Raw genomic sequence first — 12,198 nt, 5'->3', positions numbered from 1 at the left:
CGCCAGCCCCGGCTTGAATCGGCCAAGTGGATTAACGATGAGGGCCACTGTGCCGACCAGCCTGGATGTGGTTTTAGGCGATTTTCCACATCCCACTAGACGAAGAGGAAGAGGAAGAAGAAGAAGATGATGATGATTATGATTTGGAATAAGTGGCGTACTGAAGAAAAGAAGGATAGAATTTCAGAGTAACTTCTGATCCATTAGTGTTATGAGCAGTGCATTACCTCATGTATCACTTTTACCTTGATGTGAAATTGGCCATATCCTTTAACAAAACTTCTATATCAATTACAAGCCAATAGAGGCAGACTGCCTGAGTAGTTTTTCAGTCAGACTAATTGTGTATGATTTAATTGCAATGCGAAACACAGAAATCACACAAATCTTTTACAGAACTTTTGAAGACATTCCGAACAGTATGGGAACCAGAGAATTATGCACTTGTGGCTTTCGTGGACTAGGCTGTTGTCTTCTGTTAGTCATCAGTTCTATGACTGGCCTGCCACAAATTCATCTAATTCCATATGTTTAGCCCCACAACAGCATTTGCACCTTGTGTTTTCAATACAATCACACAGCTTTAAATGCGTAATGAATGCCTTGCTGGAATTTGGGCTGGTTTGGTCCGACCAATATAATTTTCCGTATCATCCGAGTTTCTGAATTAACTTCAAAGTTGTTTTACCAGGTTACAAGAACTGAACATAGAGTAGTAGTGAAGTTGCACAACAAACTTAATGCAGAATTCCAGTGGGGAAATATGCCAACCATACCGCATCCATAGAGCTAATTAGCCAATAGGGCTCAAATGTTCAACAGGAGTTGCTTTGAAGTTGTGAAATCGAAGAATTTCTTGTGCATCCACAAAGATGGAAGAAAACAGCTTGACAAGACCAGCATATGGAATATTATCCACAGTGTCAGAGTTTCATATATCAAAATTATGCTGTATGAATAGCTGTTCAGCACTTGTGACATGCCGCGTTGAGGGTACAGGTCAATCACTTAAGACTGAAGTCATAGTTCAAAAGAGAGTATCAAAGTTACAACCAGAAATATGAAAATGGACAAAGATATTTTGATCAGCATAGAAATGAAACCAATCTAAAATCATGATACATATTTATACACTCACAGTGACAAAAATCGGAAAAAGCCAAGTTTAAATTAATGCGAAATCTCCGACTGTCAATCTTTTACAGAAGCTGCAAGGTTAGCACAGACATCAATGTGGGATGCTTATAATAGTTTCACAATGAAACTTTATCTCTAAACTTGGCAGAAAATCCAAAGAGTCTGATCGAATGTAAAGTATGCTAACGGCAAGACAAAGTCAAAGCCTTTCCTGCACAATAGCTATCTAAATACTATCAATGACAGTGCTGTGAAAGCAGAGTTATGAAACACAGTCTTTCAAAATGCCTTCAACACAGAAGACTAAAAAAATATTCCAGAATTCAAATCAAGAACAGCTGCCAACATAAGGAACTTAGAAGTAGATATGCTCAGAGTAGTGAAGCAACTTAAATCACTTAATAAAAGAAAGTTTTCTGCTCCAGACTATACCAATTAGGTTCCTTTCAGAGCATGTTTAAGAAATAGCTCCATACTTAATCATATACAACTGCTTGCTTGACGACAGACTGGAAAGCTGAACTGATCACACCATTATTCAAGAAAGGTAGGAGTAATCCACTGAATTACAGTCATATCATTAATGCTGATATGCAACAGGACACTCACACTCACAATCTCTCTATCTCTCCCTTCTTGATTTCCGAAAGGCTTCTGACAATATTACGCGAACGACTTAATAAAACTGTGTGCTTATGGAATATCGTCTCAGTTATGTGACTGGACTTGTCATTCCTGTCAGAGGGGTCACAGTTTGTATTAACTACGGAAAATCAAACAGAAGTGATTTCTGGTATTCCTCAAGGTAGTGTTACAGGCCCTCTGCTCTTTGTTGAACAATTTACGAGAAAATTTGATAAGCTGTCTTGGGTTGTTTGCAGATGATGCTGTCATTTGTCATCTAGTAAAGTCCTCAAGAGATGAAAAATTGCAGAACGATTCAAGAAAGATATCTGTATGGTGCAAAAAACTGGCAATTGATCCAAAATAACAAAAAGTGAGAGTTCGTTCACATGAGTGCTAAAAGGAATCCATTAAACTTCGGTTACATGATAAATCAGTCGAATCTAAATGTCACAACTTCTACTAAATACCCAAGAATTACAACTATGAACAACTTCAACTGTAATGAACACTGAAAATGTTGTGGGAAGGCAAATCAAGAACTGATTACTGATTTATTGGAAGAATACTTAGAAGATGCAACTGCCACTAAAGAGACTGCCTACACTATGCTTGTCCATCCTGTTAGGGAATACTGGTGTGCAGCGTGGTACCCTTGCCAGATAGATTTAAAGGAATACACCAAGAAAGTTCAAAGAGCAGAAGCACACATTGTATTACTGACAAACGGGGGAGACAGTGTCATGGACATGATACTAGATTTGTGATGAACACCATTAAAACATAGGTGTTTTTCATTGCGGCAGAATCTGCCCACAAAATCTGAATCACCAACTTTCTTGTCATAACACGAAAATATTTTGTTGACACTGACCTACATAGGGAGAAACAATCATCATAAAATAAGGGAAATCAGAGCTCACACAAAGAGATACAGGTGTTCTTTTTTTTTTCTGTGCGCTGTTTGAGAGTGGAATAATAGACTATTATTGTGAATGTGGTTTGATGAACCCTTTGCCAGGCACTTACGTGTTATTTGCAGAGTATCCACATGGATCCAGATGTAGATGTAGATGTAGATGTAGATGAGAAAATTAAGGCAATGCCGTTACATGTAAACAGAAATGGGACTTTGTTCAAACCTACAAAGAGACTAGTATACAATAAAAAGTAAAGTCAGTGACTTTGATTATGATACTGACAAGGACAATATGATCATGTGATTCACTGACAGGGGACAAAGTGGGAAGAAATGCTCTGGAACTTCATGAAACCTTTCTATTAATTACAGAATGCACATTTTTGAACTAAGGCAGAAGTAAAATACCTTCTCAGTGGCCAAAACTGACAGGAAAACGTCAACTACAGCAAATTTTATTACTGATATTTAACAGTTGGGCTTGCACTGCAACATCTGTAAGATGATGGTTTGATGAGATACTTTCACCTGAAATTATTTAAAGTCAAAAATAAAAGGAGAGGGAAAATTAACAACTCACAACTGCAATCACTTTAATGAAGAACATTGAGATAAGTGGTGTCACAGCTTTTGGCAAACAAAAATAAAAATTCTTAGTTTGCATTAACATTTCAGTTTGTAAAACCTGAATTTAATGATGAAAGCCTAAAAAGAATATAGAACTTTTTATAAACGGCCACCAGTCAGGACAGTTATTGACAACAAATGTACTTGGCTCTGAGCACTATGCGACTTAACATCTGAGGTCATCAGTCGCCTAGAACTTTCAACTAATTAAACCGAACTAACCTAAGGACACCACACACATCCATGCCCGAGGCAGGATTCGAACCTGAGACCGTAGTGGTTGCTCGGTTCCAGACTGTAGCGCCTAGAACCGCACAGCCACTCCGGCCGGCAACAAAGGTACTAAAATTAAGGCCGGCCGCGGTGGTCTCGCGGTTCTAGGCGCGCAGTCCGGAACCGTGCGACTGCTACGGTCGCAGGTTCGAATCCTGCCTCGGGCATGGATGTGTGTGATGTCCTTAGGTTAGTTAGGTTTAAGTAGTTCTAAGTTCTAGGGGACTAATGACCACAGCAGTTGAGTCCCATAGTGCTCAGAGCCATTTGAACCATTTGAACTAAAATTAATTGAAGGAATAAGATCACATCAGTTCCTCCATCCAGTTTCACACATAAGACAAAAATTGTTACAAAGATAAACTTTAAATAGTAATTAGTCCAGAGCATGTTACCAAGTCAAAGCAGTAGACAAATATCCCATGTGATTAACAGGGTTTAGAATCAGTGCAGTGAAACCCGAAGTACCTTCAGAACTGTGTCACTGATAACAGTCCACTGTGGAGAAGAATAGTTCTGTTCTCTAATGAGAGCTATTATACTGAAACTCTTATTCATTCCTGAAATAATGCATTCCTCTTCATGCAGCCTCCAGAAGGGAACTGTTTAAAATCAAAGGAAGCAATATGATTGGAGTTTAACATTCCACCAGTGACATGAACATTATAATCTGAGCAAGGCTGGAAAAGTAAATAGCACCATTCCTTCCTCAGAGGAACCATCCTAGCCTTCATCTCAATCATTTCCAGTAAAATCCCAACCTGAGCCTCATTTCTCCCAGACTTAAGTCTAGTGCCTTAGTCATTACAGTACTTCATTTTGCGTTCAGAACTGTACAAATGCACTTTAAGTACGACCCCCCCCCCCCCCACTCTCTCGATCTCTCTATGGAGAGAGGGGGGAGGGGACATTTTTATTTGTATTTCTGCTGGTGTTATGAAGGCATGAAGGAAGAAACATGAGAGAAAGAACGCAATGGACAACAGAGGGCAGCTACATAAAGGAGATAGTGACGAAGGCCGGACAACACTAGGTTTAAACAGAAAGGAGCCACTAGGCGGTATAATAATTCATGGAAAGTTCTGCCTTCTGGCTCTCTCCCCATCCCTCACTCCACCCCAACACTCACTCACCATTGGCCAATAAGGAGCTGGGAGTCGAATGAGCACCATGTAGGGAGACAGGCCCACGCTCATTTCATTCCAAAAGCTAGCAAACCAAAGCTTTGTACCTTTTGTTTGTGTATCTGTCTATGGCAAAGCACTTCTGTCATTATTATTATTATTATTATTATTATTATTATTATTGGCATATTTACCATAAGGTTTAACAACAATCTTAAGCTGTATAAAGAGTCTCAGTTGCAAAGTCATTTTTATTACAAGTAACATATTTTGCCCAGTTCAGGCAGCATCAAATTTTATGGAACGCTATCAAGAGAATTTCATCAGCTTGAAAAGCAGTTGGTCAGAAACTGAAGGTGAAGAGACCACCAAAAAGACATTTCCACTAGACTAGATAGACTTTCAAATCATGAACACTGAGTGAAGCTCAGCTTGGAGCTACACATACAGGTACATTACATAAATCTGAAATACAGGGTGTCCGAAAAGACTTTCCCCAATTACATAAATTTAAAACTCGGGCTAGAAGTAAGATACAAATATGAAACTTGTGTCGAATTGTTTACAACTATCAAAGTTTTTTTTCTGTTTTACGTTCGCAGTACGTAAGTAGTGGATGAGGTGCAGTGTCCAAGAAGCCATATTAACCAATCAGGAGAAGGCACAGTGTGTCCTGTGGTACCATGAGACACGATCACCAACCACAGTGCAGACAATTCCAGACAAAATTCGGAAGGAATCCACCTGATTTCAAGAGCATTATAGCCTGGTATGAGAAGGTCAAGAACACAGGATCGGTTGCTGACCTTCCGAGGTCTAGTCGACCAAGAACCTCAGCAGACAGGGTGGAAGCCTTAAGGCAGTCTTTTCAGTGAAGTCCAAAGAAATCTGTGCGCAGGGACTCACGTGAATTACACATGCCAAAAAGCTCTCTCCATGACATTTTACACAAACGTTTATTGTTTAGTGCATACAAAGTGCAAATCGTTCAGGCCTTGTTGCCCAATGACAGTGCATGTCAATATGACTTCGCGGTCGAAATGCTATCGCGTATTGAGGACGATGATGGTTATCTCAGACAAATTGCCTTTTCCGACGAAGTGACCTTTTTTTGTCAGTGGAGTAGTGAATCGCCATAATGTGCACATCTGGGGTTCACAACCCCCTGGCGAGGTCATGGAGTGCACCAGAGGCAGTCCAAAGGTGAATGTTTCGTGCGCGCTACTGCATGATCGAATTATTGGGCCATTCTTCTTCGCTGAGGCTACCATCACATCTGCAGTGTATCTGAACATGTTGCAACTGTATGCTGTTCCTCAGCTGCTTCAGTATCACCCCGATGTCTTGTTTCAGCAAGATGGTGCACCGCCTCATTGGGGTTTGGACGTACGTGCCTATCTCAATATGACCTTTCCTGGGCAATGGATTGGTCGTGATGGGCCAACAGTTTGGCCTCCACGCTCTCCTGACATAACCCCATTAGACTTCTTTTTATGGGGTTATGTCAAGGACAAGTTCTACTGAACATGTGTACCAGATCTTCAAAAACCCTACGGCAACGGATAACCACAATCGTTGAATCGATCCCTCCAGTGATGTTGGCTAATGTGTGGACAGAAATTTAGTATCGCCTACACTTGCTACGTGCTACCAAGGGTGCTCATGTGAAAGTTGACTGATGTGTGAAAAAACTTTGATAGTTTGTATCTTACTTCTAGCCTGAGTTATCAATTTATGTAATCAGGTAAAGACTTTTTGGACGCCCTGTATCAGCTAAGTGAGTAAACAGTTTACTTAGTAAACTGGATCTTTTAGGTGATTCATTCACCATTAGTTCCCGGCCAACCACCTTTCCAGTCAGCAATATGAAATGTTATTCAAAGCTTTTCATATACTATGGTGAACCATTAACCCATTGAAACATTATTTGTAAGAAAAATAATTTTTCAAGAGACTGTTTATGTAGTCATGAGAAACAGTTGCTGCAGCAATCAGCCTATCACAGAATGGAAGAGTCTTTACAATTATAAGGTAGGATCACACGAGGCTTTCCTGTAGCCACTGACAGCCACACAGCAATAAACATATGAGGCATTGTTTACTTCAAGAAACCTCAGAGGCTCAGTGTTAAAGAGAGAATGGCAGGTGGTCAGTCAACAAATGGGAACAAATGCAGTCGTACAGAACAGCAGGTAACCAACTGAAGATTTTCCCAGGTCAAAGCTAAGGCAGTGCCTTGTTTAATCACTGTAATATGTGATGCCAAACTAGGTCATGAGATGAATTATAGGTGAAGTAGTCGATTTCTAGGTCCTTAAATATGAACAGAAAAATACAGGAAGAATGTACTAGGCCTTCATATTTTATGCTGAAGAATCCTCTGCAAGCATCTAGAAACTTTGCTGATGCCATGATCATAGATATTCATGTCATTCTGAACAGGGGAGGCCTCATCCAGGGACTGGACAAAAATATGGAAACACTGAAAAACGCATGCTTCAACATAAATGCAGCTGCTAACCAATCCAACACGTTGTGTTGTTTTATTTGTATGTCCTCAACACATTGTAAGTGTCCGTGGTCAGAACAGTCATGTGTGTTGTTGCGAGTGCATCGTCCGTGCTGAGTGAATTCTAAACTGGGAAACACTTATGGGGGGGGGGGGGGGGGGTGCTTCTTTAATCAAGAGAAGCTAGGTGTTTGGGATTTCAAGAGGCACCATATTTCAAGAGGCACCATATTTCAAGATTTATACTGCACAGAGAGGAAACAGAAAAATATCATCTGCTAGGTAACAAAATGGATGAAACTGAGTGATTGTACCCACTGAAAAGGATAGTGACAAAAATTATGAGATTGACACTGCAAAAGTCATTGCAGAACTGAATGTTGCACTTGTTAACCCCGTCAGAGTGGAGACGTGAAAGGAGCTCCACAAGCAGGGAGTTGCAGGATGAGCTAGAATTCAATCAGTGATGCTAATGTCTGTAAAAAAACTCATGTCAAAGCCATAAAACCTAGACTATGGTGCAAATGAAGAGTCATTTTGTCAGATGAACCTTGTTTCACAGTTTAAAATTTCTGGTCAAGTTTTTGTTTCCAATGATAGTGACATGCCTCAAGATGAGACAGCCCACATTCATTCACACAGCTCCCATCAACCAGGGCTGGTTTTGTGAGCACCAAGGATGAAATGTCTTATCTCCTTTGGCCATGACAATCACCAGATTTTAACATTACTGAGCATTTGTAGCCTACTTTGGAGAGGAGGGAGCAAGATCGCTCTCCACCTGAATCATCATTACCTGAACTTCTCACTATTTTGCAGTAAGAATGGTATACAATGCTGCCAAAATAGGACCTGTATTTATCCATTCCAAGTTAACTATAAGCTGTTTTGAATGCCAGTTTTTTCTTACACCATATTAGAGATGGTGAGCATCGTCCTGTGGATATGAAAATAGGACCTACATCAAATTAAGGTATCTGATAGTTACAGGACCAAAGTTCCAGCTTGTTAGAGTACTTTAGTTTATGTAGCTAGCTATAAGAGATACTAGCCTATATTTTTCTGATCTGAAGTAGTTACACAGCAAATGAGTTACAGACAACCACTGTCCAGTGATGGTCAACAGAAATGATGGGGCACTGCAGTAAGCTGACTGGGCTTTAACTGTCTCCAAAATACCTATCTTAGAGAGCGTGTGCAATGACACCTAATAGTATTTCAGTACTGTAGCTGAAATTAACCACTACTTGGCACTTTTATTTCAGATTGTTTTACCAGATACCTATTAGCTCATTGGAAGTTCTTACTGAATATACATGGTGATCAAAAACAGTCTGAAAAGTTTTTGAACACATTTCAGGGTAGTTTGCACTGTGAAACAACTGATAAGAAAAAAATGTTACACTGTGCCATCTCCAAGTTAATTAGCATTGAAGTTATACAACCAGGCAACTGCACCTGCAAATTCAACCCAAGATCAATACAAAAATTGAACATGTGACAATAGGAAGGATTGAATCTGAGCCAAAGGCTCAGCAGACTTGTGTGCTATCATCTACGCAATAAGGGCAACAAACAATCTTATATGGTGAGCTGCTTGAATTTTCATGCACTTTGGCCTGATTGATCAACTTCAATGTTAATTAACTTGGAAACAGCATGATTTATCTAATTTCTTCTTAAAATTACTTCTCAGCAAAACCTACCCTGCAACACCCATACAAGCTTTTCAGACTATTTCCGACCACCTTGTACATGTGTTGCACATTTTTAACTTTTAATCAAGATAAATTTATATACTGCGTATAAAATATCTGAAGTATCACTCCCTCCTCTGGTGATGGCAGAAATGATGCTAACCACTATCTGGTGCTGAAAAATAAGGTATGTCGCCTTTAAATTGTTAATTGGATCATATCTAAGGATGAGATTCTGTACCCATTCTGTAAAAATCCACCAAAATTTTAAATCTTGTGTGCTATTTAATTTCCACTCACCTGAATATTTTCTCAACAACGTTATATTAGGTTTTGTGACATGGCCAAGTTCACAAATTAAATTCATCACTACTGCTTATTTGACGATTCTGAGAAGATTCAGCTCTTTCAGTAGTTTCATCACACTTGTCACCAAAATCCAATACATGATGAACATCAACAAGCACTGAATTCCCAGTAAGGTAAATCACTATCAATTCTAGGTCACCCACCATCAAAAATCCAAACAGCAGGATATACGGAGACAGCTTTGATCACAATCTGGTATCTGTAAGGCAACATTCAACTCATTTATATGAATGTCTTCAAATTAACACACAAAATGAAATTTACAATTATTATTGTTTTCAAGGAACATCATGCTTTGCCCTATGTAGAAATTAATAGGTAAGTATAATGTATAAGCAACTTTTATCAGAATTCCCACTGAAAATGAAAATTATTTCATTTTAAAATTAAGCATAAAACTCCAACATATTGGCAGGATACTGCAAAAAGGTGAGAATTTAAGGAGATGGGACCTGGACAAACTGAAAGAACCATAGGTTGTACAGAGTTTCAGGAAGAGCATAAGGGAACAATTGACAGGAATGGGGGAATGAAATATAGTAGAAGAAGAATGGGTAGCTCTGAGGGATGAAGTAGTGAAAGCAGCAGAGGATCAAGTAGGTAAAAAGACGAGGATTAGTAGAAATCATTGGGTAACAGAAGAAATATTGGATTAATTTGATGAAAGGAGAAAATATAAAAATGCACTACATGAAGCAGGCAAAAAGGTATACAAACGTTTCAAAAATGAGATCAACAGGATGTGCAAAATGGCTAAGCAGGGACGGCTAGAGGACAAATGTAAGGATGTAGAGGCTTATCTCACGAGGGGCAAGATAGATACTGCCTACAGGAAAATTAAAGAGACGTTTGGAGAAAGGAGAATGACTTGCATGAATATCAAGAGCTTTGATGGAAACCCAGTTCTGAGCAAAGAAGGGAAAGCAGAAAGAACGAAGGAGTATATAGAGGGTCTATACAGGGGCGATGTTCTTGAGGACAATATTATGAAAATGGAAGAGGAGGTAGATGAAGATGAAATGGGAGATATTGCATGAAGAGTTCGACAAAGCACTGAAAGACCCAAGTCAAAACAAGGCCTCAGGAGTAGACAACATTCCATTAGAACTACTGACAGCCTTGGGAGAGCCAGTCCTGACAAAACTCTACCATTTGGTGAGCAAGATGTATGAGACAGGCTAAATACTCTCAGACTTCAAGAAAAATATAATAATTCCAATCCCAAAAAAAGCAGGTGTTGACAGATGTGAAAATTATCTTACTATCAGTTTAATAAGTCACAGCTGCAAAATACAAACGCGAATTCTTTACAGACGAATGGAAAAAGTTGTAGAAGCCAACCTCAGGGAAGATCAGTTTGGATTCCATAGAATTGTCTAAACACGTGAGGCAATACTGACCTTACGACTTATCTTAGAAGCTAGATTAAGAAAGGCAAACCTACATTCTAGCATTTGTGGACTTAGAGAAAGCTTTTGACAATGTTGACTGGAATACTTTCTTTCAAATTCTAAAGGTGGCGGGAGGTCAAGCGGCACGAAAGGGAAGTAGTGGTTGGTAAGGGAGTGAGACAGGGTTGTAGCCTCTCCCCGATGTTATTCAATCTCTATATTGAGCAAGCAGTAAAGGAAACAATAGAAAAATTCAGAGTAGGTATTAAAATGCATGGAAAAGAAATAAAAACTCTGAGGTTCGCTGATGACATTTAAATTCTGTCAGAGACAGCAAAGGACTTGGAAGAGCAGTTGAACGGAATGGACAGGGTCTTGAAAGAAGGATATAAGATGAAAATCAACAAAAGCGAAACAAGGACAATAGAACGAATAGAACATAGTCAAATTAAGTCGGGTGATGCTCAGGGAATTAGATTAGGAAATGAGACACTTAAAGTAGTAAAGGAGTTTTGCTATTTTGGGAGCAGAATAACTGATGATGGTCGAAGTAGAGAGGATATAAAATGTAGACTGGCAATGGCAAGGAAAGCGTTTCTGAAGAAGAGAAATTTGTTAACATCGAGTACTGATTTAAGTGTCGGGAAGTCTTTTCTGGAAGTATTTGTATGGAGTGTAGTCATGTATGGAAGTGAAACATGAATGATAGATAGTTTGGACAAGAAGAGACTAGAACCTTGCTACAGAAGAATGCTGAAGATAAGATGGGTAGATCACATAACTAATGAGGAGCTATTGAATAGAATTGGGGAGAAGAGGAGTTTGTGGCACAACTTGACTAGAAGAAGGGATCGGTTGGTAGGACATGTTCTGAGGCATCAAGGGATCACCAACTTAGTACTGGAGAGCAGCGTGGAGGGTAAAAATCGAAGAGGGAGACCAAGAGATGAATACACTAAGCAGATACAGAAGGATGTAGGCTGCAGTAGGTACTGGGAGATGAAGAAGCTTGCACAGGATAGAATAGCATGGAGAGCTGCATCAAACCAGTCTCAGGACTGAAAACAACAACATTGGCAGGATCTTCTCCATTATTGGTTTCCTCCTCCTCCTCATAAGTTGCTGCCTACCGACAATAATAGTTAAAAGTTGCACATGCAATTAAGTAAAGAAGGGTTGAAATTTGATTTATGTTAAATATACTAATACCCTTTCCTGAACACAATGCTGGGCTGGTAATTTTTTTAAGTATTTAATGATGAAACCAACTTTCAGAAACAAGTTACATAGGAGTACGAAAATTTAATTCTTATGAAGCTGTGAGTCCAACTGAATGGTTTTGGTCAGTTATATAACAAATTACTTTATTTGATCACTGATGCTAATCTACGTATTGAAAACTTGATTGTGAGAAAAATTCAAGGTGCTTAATGTACATTATCTTAATGTCCTAACCACACTCAAATGACCAGCATCAACTCAGTTTTACAATAATCAAAACTTTTGAGGAGAAGTAATTAACTTTATA

The 12,198-nt window shown here is 39.2% G+C and overlaps 1 long non-coding RNA gene across 3 annotated transcripts in view; it reads right to left on the bottom strand.

Annotated features, from left to right (window-relative positions):
* LOC126299033 (uncharacterized) overlaps positions 1-12,198 on the bottom strand; it is a 65,692-nt gene that overhangs the window by 26,512 nt on the left and 26,982 nt on the right. For all 3 annotated transcript variants that reach the window (XR_007552710.1, XR_007552712.1, XR_007552711.1), the window contains exon 2: positions 9,211-9,478. This is a non-coding gene — a long non-coding RNA (uncharacterized LOC126299033). The remainder of the gene's footprint in view (positions 1-9,210; positions 9,479-12,198) is intronic.

Source organism: Schistocerca gregaria, chromosome X, assembly GCF_023897955.1.
Source record: "Schistocerca gregaria isolate iqSchGreg1 chromosome X, iqSchGreg1.2, whole genome shotgun sequence".
NCBI classification, from domain to species: domain Eukaryota; kingdom Metazoa; phylum Arthropoda; class Insecta; order Orthoptera; family Acrididae; genus Schistocerca; species Schistocerca gregaria.
Note: the sequence above shows the minus strand (reverse complement) of the source record. Positions and strands in the feature narration are given on the sequence as shown.